At 39.6% G+C, this 13,925-nt stretch overlaps 1 protein-coding gene across 2 annotated transcripts in view; it reads left to right on the top strand.

The window, feature by feature from the left end:
- The first annotated feature begins 375 nt into the window (after window positions 1-375).
- Window positions 376-13,925, top strand: part of LOC125988492 (neuroligin-3) — a 219,284-nt gene continuing 205,734 nt past the window's right edge. The window contains exon 1 of one of the 2 annotated variants that reach the window (XM_049753785.2): window positions 376-666. The gene's annotated coding sequence lies outside the window, so the exon portion shown is untranslated. The remainder of the gene's footprint in view (window positions 667-13,925) is intronic. The other variant, XM_049753793.2, reaches the window with a different exon arrangement.

Genomic DNA, 13,925 nt, shown 5'->3' with positions numbered 1-13,925 from the left:
CCTGCGACCCCCGTGGGGACAAGCGGTGCAGAAAATGGATGGATGGATGGATGGATGGATGGATGGATGGATGGATGGATGGATGGATGGATGGATGGATGGATGGATGGATGGAAGGATGGATGGATGGATGATAATAATAATAATAATAATAATAATAATAATAATAATAATAATAATCATTCATATGTGTGAATGAATTCACACGATAATCAATAATTGAAATCAGAAGGTCTGCGCACATAGTTGGACAGCACCGATCTGGTGTACTTCTTTTCCCCACGTATGATGCGTATGCCCTTGGTTACCTAGTAACTCTCCTCTCCGGCTCCAATTGGCGCTCGGAGAAGGCAGCGGGGTCGCGCTGCGCGTTCTCGCCAGGCTGGCTTTGAGTTGAGGCGAAAGAGCATCCACTCCAGAGGCAGGCGAACTGAGAAGGAAGAGCTTTCTCGCCGGAAACAACTCACGCTCTGGAGCCCCCTTTTTATTAATGACGGCGGGGCGAACGGAATGAGACTTGCTGCACTGGAGGCTTATTTCTCAAATAAATATTTTTTTTTAAAATCCATTTGTGGGATTTGGAGTATACCCACGTAATTATTTTCCATTTCTTTACTGTAAAGGCAGACGCGCTGTTATGGGGGGATTTACATCTGGATTGTGCAGGTGAGATATTTCCTGACATTAATGGGAAGCATGTGGACTATGTGTTATTTGTGGGAGAAAACTAAGAGCCGAAGTCATGTTTTTGCAACCCTCATTGCATTCCACTTCTCCAACCCATCCCTGGGTTTGAACGCGCTGCCCCAACATAAGATATGCATGCAGTCTGACTCCGTTTTTTTTTTTTTTTTTTTTTTTTTTTTTTTTTTTTTTATAAACAACACTGACACACATGCGACGTGTTCCAGCACCCGCCAAATAGTGCTGCGTGTCGGGATGTATGCATGCGTTGTGCTAATTGTTCCCATTGCGAACACTTGTTACTTTCAAAAAGCCAATGCGTGTGCGTGATGGAGGAGTGACGCACGAGCTCCCGCACTAAAAAAAAAAAAAAAAAAAAAAACGACTGCAGCCACATGAAAGAAGCACATAAGTTCAAATATGCAGTGGTAGCGCATCACTAGATTTAGGGTAATTTCCATTTGTTTATTGAACATTTTTATCTCCATGTTGAGGCTTCCTGTTAGTTTGTTGTTAGATAAATAGCCTGCTCAATTCAAATGCCTATTTACAGGCATGTGGGATATGATTATTTAGAGATAATCTGCCTCTATGAGCTGGGATTAGTATATTTTTATCAATTTGGGAGAATCATTGTATTATTTCTATCCTCATCATTTGAACCCTCTGATCGAAGGATCCAGTGAATAATTCACTTTTTGCAATTCTTAAGTTAACAATAGATAGGTGCATGTTGCTGAGAATAGACTAGAAGAAGAAGAAGAAGAAGAAGAAGCTGATGCAGGTTTAAAGGCAGTGCAATGCTGCAGGCTGCATGTCTGTCTATTTTCTTACTCCTGGAGAAGCCTGGGCACAACAAGCTCAGTATGCAGAAGCCATGGCACACACTCAAATAATGTAGCTGAGAATAATGGGTTCCAAACTGGAAACGAGCGAGTGAAAATGTCAAATGCTCTTTGTCATTGTGATTTAGGTGAATGAGACAAATATGAGCAAGTGATCCAGCCTATCCTATTAGACCATTATTATGGATTGACATTTCACCATTATCCTTGGTCAGCTATTAACTTTCAAGTAGTCAATGGTTACTATAAGTATAGTAGTATAAAATGACCTTGTAAAAATGTTAAATTCAAACCTCTTGCATTTTTATTCTTCAACATCCTCACTTTAGATGCCTTGCATCTTTGCACACATTGAAGTATTACCTTATTTCTTTATCACATTTATTTTATCTTATGTTATTTTCACAAGTCCTCTGATTTATTGGACTAACCAAGAATGTAGATGACTTAATTTCATGTGACATCATGTGGAAATTTATTTATTTTGGTATGACAAAATAAGGTAATTGAATGATTGTATTGTTCGATTTTGAGGAAACGAAATTCCTTGAATCTTGGTTAAAACACCTTTAAATGTGACTATAAATCTTAATGACCATATTATAATAATGATAAATGAAATAAATGAGTAAGAATGTAAAATTAAAACATACCAAAATAATATCAACTAGAAAAAAACCCCACCTCTTTCTGAGCGTTTTGGCCTCTTAGGGGCAGTGTGGTGGCATGCTCTATTTACACAACATGTGTAATTATTTTTGTTGTGTTTAGTTTAATAGTAAACTCCAATTAAGGTGTCATTAAACCGTTTAAAGGAAGCTCAGGAAAGGTAGAATATCATTTGCTTCACACCCACTTATGCAAGCAGTATGGTGCATTCAGGGTTCTTTCACAAAATCAGGAACTTGAAAACGGATTGCTTCAATTGATTTGTTATAAAGATCAAGAGGAGCCAAAATAGAAATCATGATTGAAACTTGGATTTATTGTCCAGCCCTAGTTTGTGTGATACTGTGATACTGTGACAGTGTGACGCATCAGCGAATTATTGATCTTCTCCATCAAAAAGAGGTCTTTGTTCACAATATTTTGTCATTGAGTCAAATAAAATTTTAGATAGCAGAAACACCAGATAGAGGTATAAGTTTTCTGTATTGAGTGCGCAGAGCGAATACTCCTGTTAATATTGTTTGGATGTTTTTAATATGATGATTATTCAGATGCTTCCAATTTCCCCCTGGTCATTTAGTCCCACTTGGCACCTCGTTTTTACATTCTTTGACTTTGACTCTTGCATTGTCAAAAATCACACAAGCTTCATTTACTGCAGACAAGGCAATCTCTGTTGAAGCTGTCGTCGAATAAATGCTAGGAACAGAGTCCACCGATTGTTCATTTTCCAGACAGATTGTCCTTCAGTGGACTGGAAGGGCCGGGCCATCAAGAAGCAGTCAATGTGTGATCCCTGACAGGCACACAGGCTAGCGCGCTCCTGAGCACGCTGATACGTTTCATAGTGCAGTTCAAAGTGTCCACTTGTCAAGTTAAGTCAAACTTATTTATATAGCCTTTAATCACAAAACGTCTCAAAGGGCTTAACATGCCCACAGTTGACAATTATACTCGTTTACATGAGTCCCCACAAGGAAAAACCTAATGAGCCTCAGTGTGCTACAAAGTTCAGCAGGGCCTCATTCTTAGCTGAGCAGTTTGTCTCGGCCTGATGTGACATAGCGGAGCCACTATTGGTCTCTGGCTTTGTGCACTTGTGTTTCCGTTTCAACGTATTATTATTATTATTATTATTATTATTATTATTATTATTGGGGGGGGGGGGGTTACGGCTTTCACCTACTTACATCAAGTGTAACGCAGTGCAATGTAGGTAACTCATACTACCTTGCAAAACTATTGAAAAAGAAAGGCATATTCTTTTTATTTTGCTTTAGACTAAAAATCTTTGGGTTTGACTCCTGATGTCATTTTTGTATGTTTGATCATAAAGTCCTCTGCAAATGGTTGATTGTAACAGCTTCATTCCTGCCCTCTGAAGGTTGTTACTGATGTCACTGACAATTGTTTTGGGTCTTCTTTACAGCTCGCTCAATGTTCCCCTAATCAAGTGCTGTTTTTTCCGTTACCTACCCCTGCAACATCTTTTACTACAAGTAGCTTCTTTCTTCTTGAGTGAATTGCAAATTATTATATTGGCTCTGATCTGTTTGGACAATGGCTATGTTTGAGTTCCCCTCTCTCAGCTTCACATTTACTTGTTTTGCCATAATGCATAGCTTTGTGGTTACTTGTTGGTGGCACTCGTATTTAGCATGAAAGTAAATGCAAAACCTAAATCCAAATTTGTAACTCAGCAGAGACACTCAGCCTAATTTGACGTCACTGATGTATGAAGCAGCCGCGTACCTTCGAGCCACTGGCACAGACAACTAGAGATAGTAATTGTCATTGTAATTTGTAGTTTAGCTGGGTTTTGCATTTAATTGCTTAATAATTGATTGTTGTAATATATTAATGAATTTGAAATAGTTTGCATTGTGATACTTCTAAAATGTATTATTTCGTCCTCCCCAAATAGATTTTACTGGTGTACTAAAAGGTAATGTGTCACCTCTTAATGAGATGGGAAGCAGCAGAAGACACTTTGTTGTACTAGCAAAATGGTTCTGGAACAAAAAGAGGCCTCAAATTAGCTCCAAATAACACATTTAACACAGATTTGACATTGTTCATGGCCCAAAAGCATTTCCCTTGACTAACAGGTTTTGCCTGCCAACGACCAGTGTCTGCTTAGCAAAAATTCTTTTGGACATCGCCTGCTCTACATCTAACTACAAAGCAGATGTCACACAGTATGTCGGCATTTGCTGCTGGCCAAAATGTATCATATATTTATTAGTAAAGTTAGACATTTTACACATGACAACAACAACAAAAGTGTGACTGGTATGTCCTGCTCAGTTAAAATCAGGAGTGTAATAAGATATGCACAGGCACTGAGAAGCTATTTTTGATTGTTTTTCAGTTTTGAGATTTAAAAAATGCATCACATACTCTTTCTGTGATGCAGCAAGATGTGATGCTGCAAGACAAACATGACAGCAACAGAAGGAAAGCCTTTACACGATCCTAAACTGAACCGCTGCAGTTTTCCTTTCCACAAGATATGAAATTGTATACATTGATAAATTTGATGTTCACTTCTAAAAAAAAATCCGTGACGTACCTCTTGACTAATTACCGTATTTTCTGGACTATACATTTCTGTTTTTTCATAGTATGGCCGGGTGTGCGACTTGTACTCAGGAGCGACTTATGTGTGAAATTATTAACACATTATATAGTTTTACGTTATTTTCAAACTAAACCGCAAGTGGGTGCTATAGGCCTGTGGAACAGTTGGAACTGCAACTGATGATGAGTCTGATCTAAGCCATGTAGAAGAGGAAGCGCTGTGTCGTCTACTTCCGGAGTTAGCAGAGTTGTTTATAAGTGACACAGAGGATGAAGATTTCGTTAGATTTAATGATTTGGAGTGACCCGGATGGTTCGCTAAACTTATTAGCATGTTATTGATGCTATAGTTATTTGAATATCTCTTAATATGTTTCAATAGGTGCGTTCTCAGTTTCTCGTTTGTGTTTATGTAATGTTAGCATATCGTACCGTTCAGCCTGTTGTTGCCTATTTATGTCTGTTCTTGGTGTTGGATTTTGTCAAATAAATTTCCCCCAAAAATGTGATTCATACTCCGGTGCGACTTATATGTCTTTTTCTTCTTTATTATGTATTTTATGGCTGGTGCGATTTATACTCCACAGCGACTTATAGTCCGGACAATACGGTAATCAACCAATCAGTCACTTAGTTAGACCCCACAACCAAACCAAATACCATACCAAAACATGATGGACATTAGAAAAAGCCTTAGGAATTTGTGAATTTGATGACATGCACCACATACTGTATGTCCGCGCAGCTCAGAATTGGTCTACCTGAGCCTTGATCAAATCCACGGAAATCGCGATAACCAGTTTAGAGTTACATTTAGCTGGTCTAAAATCGAGGCTGCTCTTGGTCACCAAATTGCTAAATACGTCACAGGCATGCAATAGTAGTGCTATTGAGGCCTAGCACTGTCTACCAAACTCACAAGCACGCTAAACTCGACTTGCCCCGGAAACATAAAAAAATATATAGACGGGCCAGATTTTTCGACCAGTGCGCATGAAATTAGGGCCTCATGTCTCAGGCAAAAGTGACATCTGACCGTTTGCTTTTAAGGATCTCTTTATAATCCTTGTTATTGTGGTTCTGATTTGTTCCTCTAAATCCAGTCTGAAAATGCCAACAAGTGACAGTAAATCCATTATTAAAAAGATGCACATGAACGCGTTCCTTTCCTCTGTCAATTCACCAACGTCTTATCCTACCAAGCAATCGTTAAGCCCCCTTTCTATCTCATTCATTTACTTAACACGGAGTAAGTATTGTGTGGATCTGGCAGGACACAGAGGCCAGAGCCCGTCTAATTCATGGGATAAATTGGTTGAGATAAGGCCTGAGTCAGTACCTCTATCCTTCCATAGATCCCCTGGGGCTGGCTCTTAAGAAGCTTAGTAAAAGCCCGTCCTATGAAGACATGACATGGAGCTGGCTAAATGGACCATGTTGGAGTGTCTTCCATCAACCTAATAGTCATATATGGGTCAACCTTGCTGACTGTTATCCTGTCCCCTTATTTATTCTTTGCCGTGATTTCAGAGTTTGAAGAACTCTTGGACATGTGCAAAGGATGGAGGGTATATGACTGAGGCTTTATTACAGCATCATCTGAAAAAACAACCCGCTCATAAGAGCACGCTGTGGAAGACCATGAGTCTGTGCTACCCAATCAATAATGACTGCTGGTTTACTCGTTTTAAGTGAACGGGGAAGAGCTCCCCTTGAGTTACTGGGTCACCCACACTTGGGAAACAATTAGCAGATTCCTCTCTGGCCGCATTGTCGCACTTCTTTGCTTCCTTTTGCTTTCCAGTTGCACGCTTTCCCCCTTAATTTTTCTCTGGGGTCCAGCAGCGTGTCGGCTCCACTGTTGAGAAATTACAGAAATGGGCAGAAGTGGCATATCCAGCCAGAGCTACAAAAGGCGACGTCAAGTTCCGGTGATGTATGTGTGAAGCGTGGTGGCAGATAGGACACCAGTCTTGCGGGTGTCTGTTAACCTCATAATGCTGACAGATTATATTTATATTTTAAATCTCATTGAGCACATGGTGCTGGTGATGAGGAGTGGGGAAATGACTACAGTAATGCCAGAGATTAATAGAGATCTTTCCACACTCCCACACTCCCTCTTCATCACCATTGGTGGACCAGCATTAAAAAAAAAATAATGTTATACAATCTTGCATTGAATGACATGCACTTTGTGTAGTCCCTTCTTGTAAATGCGTATTTTTACTGCCGGGTTTCCTCTGCAGTTGTGACTTTTATGTAGTTTTGTCAACAATTTTGCAGCAGCAGCAAACATATTTTTCTTTGTAAGTCATTTCTATTTCTTTCATTTGTGCAAGTTAAACATAAAAGTTGAAAATTCCGTTCTTACAGTCCGTTACTTTTATCAAACACTTAAGGTGATCAAATGTAATCTTAGTCATGACAGAATCAATATTTAAACCTAGTACAGTGCTAGCAAAATTGTTATTTTACATAAGAACATATAGCTGTGAATTGTGTTTAGTTGGGCTCACTGGACATTTGTATCCACTGCCACTCAACATCATTTTAGCATGTATATGCTATGTTTTGCTTTACTTTACTAAAATTGGACAGCATATCAATATTTAATAGTGTGTGAGAAAAATTGCTTTCAAAGTCAAATCAAGTCAAAGTCTGCTTTATTGTCAATTTCTTCACATGCCAAGACACACAAAGAGATCGAAATTACGTTCCCACTATCCCACGGTGACAAGACATAGTTCACAATGTTCATACAAGTAAACAACACAAGAAAAGAAAACAAGAAGGCACAAACAATAAATAAATAGGAGTGATGAATAAATAATAAATAAACAAATAACACAACAAATAAGTACAGGACGCTACGCAGAAGGGGGAAGTGGAAGCTTTGCTGGTTACTCTGAAAGATTCAAGCACCAATCTTACTTTTTGTATGAAATAATACAAAAAAAAAAATAGCAATGTGGTCCAATAACATGCATCCAAGACAAAACTCTATTCCTTTAGTTGTTTTTCAAGGTGTGTGTTTCATCAGACAGCAGCGTGTACCGTCTGTCAATATACATTATTAGATAAAGTATGCCCTCCGTAACTTCCTTATCAGTATTTACACTTGATAATATAAATACGTCTTGGCAAAAATATGAACTTGTAAGTAGCACTTAACAGAAGTGCTACACTTTAGGACTTTCGTTGCGAAGTCAAGTCAAATTTATCGATACTATAGCACTTAATCAGAGAAACCAATCAAAGGGCTTCACATGCCCACAGTTGACAAATATTAATGTTCTTGTTGTTTTTTGTTGTTCTTTGCCCACTGGGGGAACCTGCTGAACCAATAAAAAATATAGTGTGCTATAAAACCACGCGAGTGTGAAAGCTCAATCATTGTTGCCTCATATAAACGGACCTGCAGTTTACACAGCACAAAGTCATTCACAGGTTTGTTTAACCTTAAATGTTCACTGCTTTCTGGCAGACTGATCTCAATGAAGTGGAATGTCAGCGTAGAACCATGTATAAATTTTACTGGCCATATTCACTCACGTAATACCGAGAACCCATATAAGGGGTTTGACATATCTTCTTTATTTCTCACATTTGCTCTCCCGTGCAACATATACTGGAACCATTTTCACATGAAAAAAACATCCCAATTTAGATTTTTGTGATTGTACTTGTGAGATCTAGAATGCTGTTGTTGTTTTTGGGTCAAAGGAACCCAAAGAGCAACGCTCGTGAAACCAGTCACTAATGGCACCATGATTTCCAATGTGGAGGCTTCATAAATGTCCCCCAATGACACTGTTAACCACAGGTCTCAAACATAAAGCCAGAGGCCGGATCCGGCCCGCCACGTCATTTTCTGTGGCAGGCAAAAGCAGATGTCAACATTCATGATCCTTGCTAAAATCTATACCAACATTTAAGATTTGCCTATATAACAAATAACGTTGAGATGTCTTTCAATTATTTGAGCAATACTACAAATTATTTTTTCTGATTAGCAATCCATACAGCAATACTACAAATTATTATGTCTGATTAGCAATCCATATTCCCTTGGTAATAAGACCTTTTAAACATGTATTGGGTGTTACCATTTAAGCTGTTAACTACTACCATTACTACTAATTTAACTACAAAGTGGCTCATGATAATATTGAGTTTGAATACGTATTGGGTTTGGGTTAAAGTTTGAACTTTAAACATGAATTGGTTGTCATCATTTAAGATGTAACTACAAAGTGGCCCATGGTAAAATTGAGTGTGACACCCATGCTGTAAACTCTGAACCTTAACAGTATACCTGCTTTGGGATCGGTTCATTCCAGTGCTTACAATGTAGACCTCCTCCTCCTCACAGCATTCTATTTATATCCCTGCAGTCTTGATGATAGCTTTCTGATAGATTCTGTGAATCGTTACATTCCTCTATCAAGCCTAGAGCCAATCTGTCTACTTCCACCTCCTGCTTCACAATTATAAGTTTACTATACTCTGCTACACACCATGTAATAAGGGTTCTAGAAAAATTACTTATTCTTTGAATTATAAAAGAGTTACATCCTCAATGGATTGCTAAATCATCGATTCTCAATTGCATTTTCTTTGGCTTGTGGTTTTAACTATTCTGCCACAAAGCAAATTAAGTGCAAAAATCCTCACGGAATAGAGTTTATTTGACCTAATATGTTCTCTTGGCTGCGGCTCATTACATTGATACAGATCCCAATTCACCTGGAAATCTGGGTCATTACAGAAATAGCCTGGTAGCTTACTCCCCCCTAGATGGCAGCTCTGATGAATTGGTGGCTGTAGGTCACAATGACAATGGTTTGAGTAAAAGTACAGCCTGGCAGTTGGCAGCTTGGGAAAGTTCACTTTTTGGAGAGTTTGGGCAAGGTGGGCGAACTTGTAAGACTGAAGGGATCCTCAAACCACTGAATTGATCTCTTGGCCAGATTTAAGTGGTTTTGCAAACACTGGCCACAAGATGTGCTGCAAAATCTGTAATCGTATCATATATGCAGAAGGCCATCAGTGTGTATGAACGTGGTCTAAAACACGTGACCTTGAGCCTTGCCAAACCTGTTGTGTCTCTTGAGGGATTACAACCTGAAGGTGAATTTGGCAAGATCAACTCGAGGGGTTTAGGTCTTTCAGGGGCTTTTGGGCCCTCTATGAGTTTGAGCTGCTCCCATAAATACAGGTGTTGAATGACATAATGGTGGTAGACAGCTCAGTCCTGAATTTGAAGAGCAAAATGATACGGTTGGGATAGAAATGGTTCTGCGAGAGTGGCAGGAATGGAGAGCGGATCAGAGAGTATCGAGAGTGAGTACAAAAAGAGATCAGTTTGAAACAAAACAAGAGGAAAGTGATTAGGTTGGAAAAAGCTTTGCCTTCCTGACAAGTCAGCTCTTCACTGGGGTAAAAAGACAAACCAAACAAAATATTGCCAGTTTGTTTTATTCATTCTAAGGACAGGCTTTGCTGTATAGTGAGCAAGCAGCAGATACAACCGGAACACTATGCCCGAGTTTTCTTCTTGTGGGGATTTTGATTGAGCCCGATCTCGTCGCCATATTGGAACACACTAAATGATTCAACATTTTCTGACAGTCCTGAATTTGCAGGCATTCTAATGTTTTATTCTCTTTAATCACTCCAGTCTAAACCTACCGCACACACACATTTCAAACTCTATCCAACTCTCAACTCTAAAGCAAACAGTGACAATTACTGTTGGAGCATCTCGGTTGCCTGGCGCCCAGCAATATGTAAACTAACGGGATGTTTATTAAGATGATATTAAGCTTACATGCTTAATACGACTATCTCAGACATATTCAATGAAAGAACATCCATTTCACCGTATTCTTCTTTGAGACCAAAGCAGCCAAACACGACTACTTTCTTAAAAACACCGGAAGCCAAGTCATTAACATTAAATTGCATTCACACTCTTCATTCACCTCCGGGTTGATTCTAATGATACCCATGTGATTTACCAGGCAGATCCCTGATCAGTGTGTAAAAGCAATCCAGAAGTGACCTAATAAGGCATATCGTCGTCTTTGTTCCACAGTATGTTTTGAAAGGCGCTGCTCGGAGACTCGTCTAAGGGAACCTTACCACAAAAGGCGCTGGAAATGTGACATATTTCCACAGGGATAATTGTGTTTTGTGCCTCTGCGGCCCACTCTTCCTTCACATTGATGCTTTGCTGCACACCCATGATAAAAAGCTGCATCATATTTAAAAGTCTCTAGTCAAATTGAAACATCCTGAACAGACAACTTCAACTCAATGTTGTGCACCGTGTGAACTCGTCAAATGGGGTTGATTCTGGATCCTCAGTTTCCCTTTTAATCCAAGACACACACCCATACCCACGCCAATCTAAATCCCGCTAGAGATAAAAAGCAAACAAAAGAGTAGAGCATGCACAGTGGTGAATGTTTGAATGGAGGATATTCGTGTAATCTTGGGGCGACAGGGCTGACTCCAACCCAATCCAGAGCCGCTGTTGCAGAGAGACAACCAAGGACAGTAATGTTCTAAATCCCTAGTAGAAGAGAAAAGTAAAGACAAACAGTGTCGCAATGAAACAACGGCCAACCCATTTATCTGAGCATCCCACACAACCCTTGGCCCAGATTTATAGCTGTGCGCATCCACAGCTACCAAATCTTCTGGCAGCCTCTGACAGAGTTATTGATAAGAAAAGCAAGAATCCCACCAAGGAATTCCAAGCTCATCCTAAAACATGAGCAGCCCCGCAATAGCTCATACTTGTCCACCACAGGGCTTATGATATATAACATAATGCGCCATGAGCACGCTTTAAATTGGGAGACATTGTTCCTCATTGATTTTGCTCTATCTCTGAAGTAATCCAGCACGTATTTCATGGTAAGTGGCGGTACTAGTTTATAGATCGGTGGACAAAGCCCGGTCTTTTGATGAGCATGCGTTGCCTCCGGAGACGCAAGCTATTCGTTATTCTATCAAGAGTAAAATGCCTTTTTGAAAACAAATAAAAACAGGCCCCCGCTAATCATTAGACCTGAAGAACTTAATCCAGCACAGAGGGGGTGGCTCTACTCTACTAGAAATCTTTAGAATCTTTGCATCTGTAAAATAGGAGGTTCTTTTGTAGAGCATGTTTGCATACTAAGGGGCCAGACATCGTAATTTGCTGTCGCAACCGCACTCTGGAGTATGGTGATTACAGTCATAACAATTACTTTAATAAAAGAGCATTGACTATAATTGTAAATATGTTTCTTCTCCTTTAAGTGACAATCTATAACATTATGAAACTACTCTGAATAAAAAAGATTAATTGTATACCTGTGGAGGGATCCTAATCTTTAAGTACGTGCTCACCGACGTCAAGTGATGAAGCAAGAACATGTTCATGAGGCAACCTCTTAAAAGACTTGCACACGCCATGATTTGGTTTTAAACAGCCTGACTCTCTGTTTACCTCAGAAATAAGTATTTATAATAAGGAACATGATTCTGGCTCTAAGGGCTTTGTGTTTAGTGTCAATGAAAATTAAGGGGATGCCTTGTAGCCACATTATATTTTACAGCCAACATGTAGGCACTTTTATTGTTGTGGTTGCTGCTTTGCACAAGCTCTGGGGATCTTTAGTAACAAAACGACAATGGCCTCGTTGTTTCATCTCTTCTGCATTCATGCCTGGTAAAAAGTCCCCTCTTCCCTCTGCAAGCGCCAAACTCGCTGTTGTATCTGTATATGCACAGCTTGGGTTCCGAAACATACCTAGTTTTCAAAGTGCCGGCGTTTAGGGCACAGTTTCGATGTCAACATATGAATGAATACATAATATGCCCTGAAGTTGGAATGTTGAAACTGGATGTGATCTGATGTGACTTTTCGTTCAAACTGGTTAACTCACAGATGTTGGAGGAAAACATTTTTTTTTTCTTCATTTTTTATGAAAAACGCTCTACCTAAAACATACCCAGTAGTCCTCCAAAAATCCCTTTGAATGAGTCATTTTCCTCAACACACATTTTCCGCCTTGATTCATTTAATTTCTCATATTTGAAAGTTGCAGATGTGAGGGTTTGGTAGCTTTAATCTGGTTCTCAATATTACAGTAAATGTCAGTTAATAATTTTCATTTATACACAAAATCAGTTGAGTGTCTTGTAAAACAAAACAAAACAAAAAAACCTACAGAATTAAGTGGTTATAAAAGTATTGTACTTCATTCCCCTCTTTTCAGTGTGGCCTATGTGCAAAAAACACGCACACGGTCAAAGCATCTGTGCACCAACAGAACATATTGCCCTGTATATGGTACAGTATGTTCTGGGTTGAAGATTCGGGGGAGGAATACAATCCTAGATCTGCGTGTGCAGTTTTTGAGGAAGTGCACACAACCTGAGGCTAGATTTGCCTGGAGTGTTTTGGGCATGGCCTACTTTTCAGCATTCAGTCATTAGCGTTGTCTTATACTGGCTTTAAAGTAGAGCGATGGGATTTTAATTCATCCTTAAAGCTCCGTATGCAGGATGTTTGTGCTGCATTCAATTCCTCAGTGAAAGGAGGTCAGCCACCATCAGAGCTGCCGATGAAAATTGCCTCTTTACATTAGACGGCAACAGCTCATGGATTTTAGAAAGTGGTGAGTGTTCGCACGAATGAGCATATGACCTTGAGATCTCTCAGGCCAGTAAAAGGATGCGTGCTTACTCGCCCAGTGGCCTACTCTTGTCTCATGGATTTTGTCGAGGGTGCGCTTGAATAATGTTCTGCTGGAGACACTCTAAGTGCAGCGTCTAGGACTCTGGCATCAGCAGTAATGTTAGGGCAACCTCTCCTCTTTGTGCAATGGCATAGGGAATATTATGGCCTGATAACAGAGTAATTACGATGCCATTGTCAGGGAACATCGAAGTATTTAGTACCCCCGTGTGTGAATGCTGTCAGTCAAGAGAATAAAACGAGGAATAGGCCATGTGAAATTTGGTTTAAGCAACGCTCTATTGAATTAGGATCCCAAATTTATCACATACTGTTCTGAGCTGAAGCCCGCACCACTTTTTGGGATGAAGGTAGGTACGATTGCTGTTGTAAATGAACGAGAGTGTTTC

This window comes from Syngnathus scovelli, chromosome 1, assembly GCF_024217435.2.
Source record: "Syngnathus scovelli strain Florida chromosome 1, RoL_Ssco_1.2, whole genome shotgun sequence".
NCBI lineage: Eukaryota > Metazoa > Chordata > Actinopteri > Syngnathiformes > Syngnathidae > Syngnathus > Syngnathus scovelli.
The sequence above is the reverse complement of the archived record's forward strand: the minus strand, read 5'-3'. Positions and strand labels throughout refer to the sequence as shown.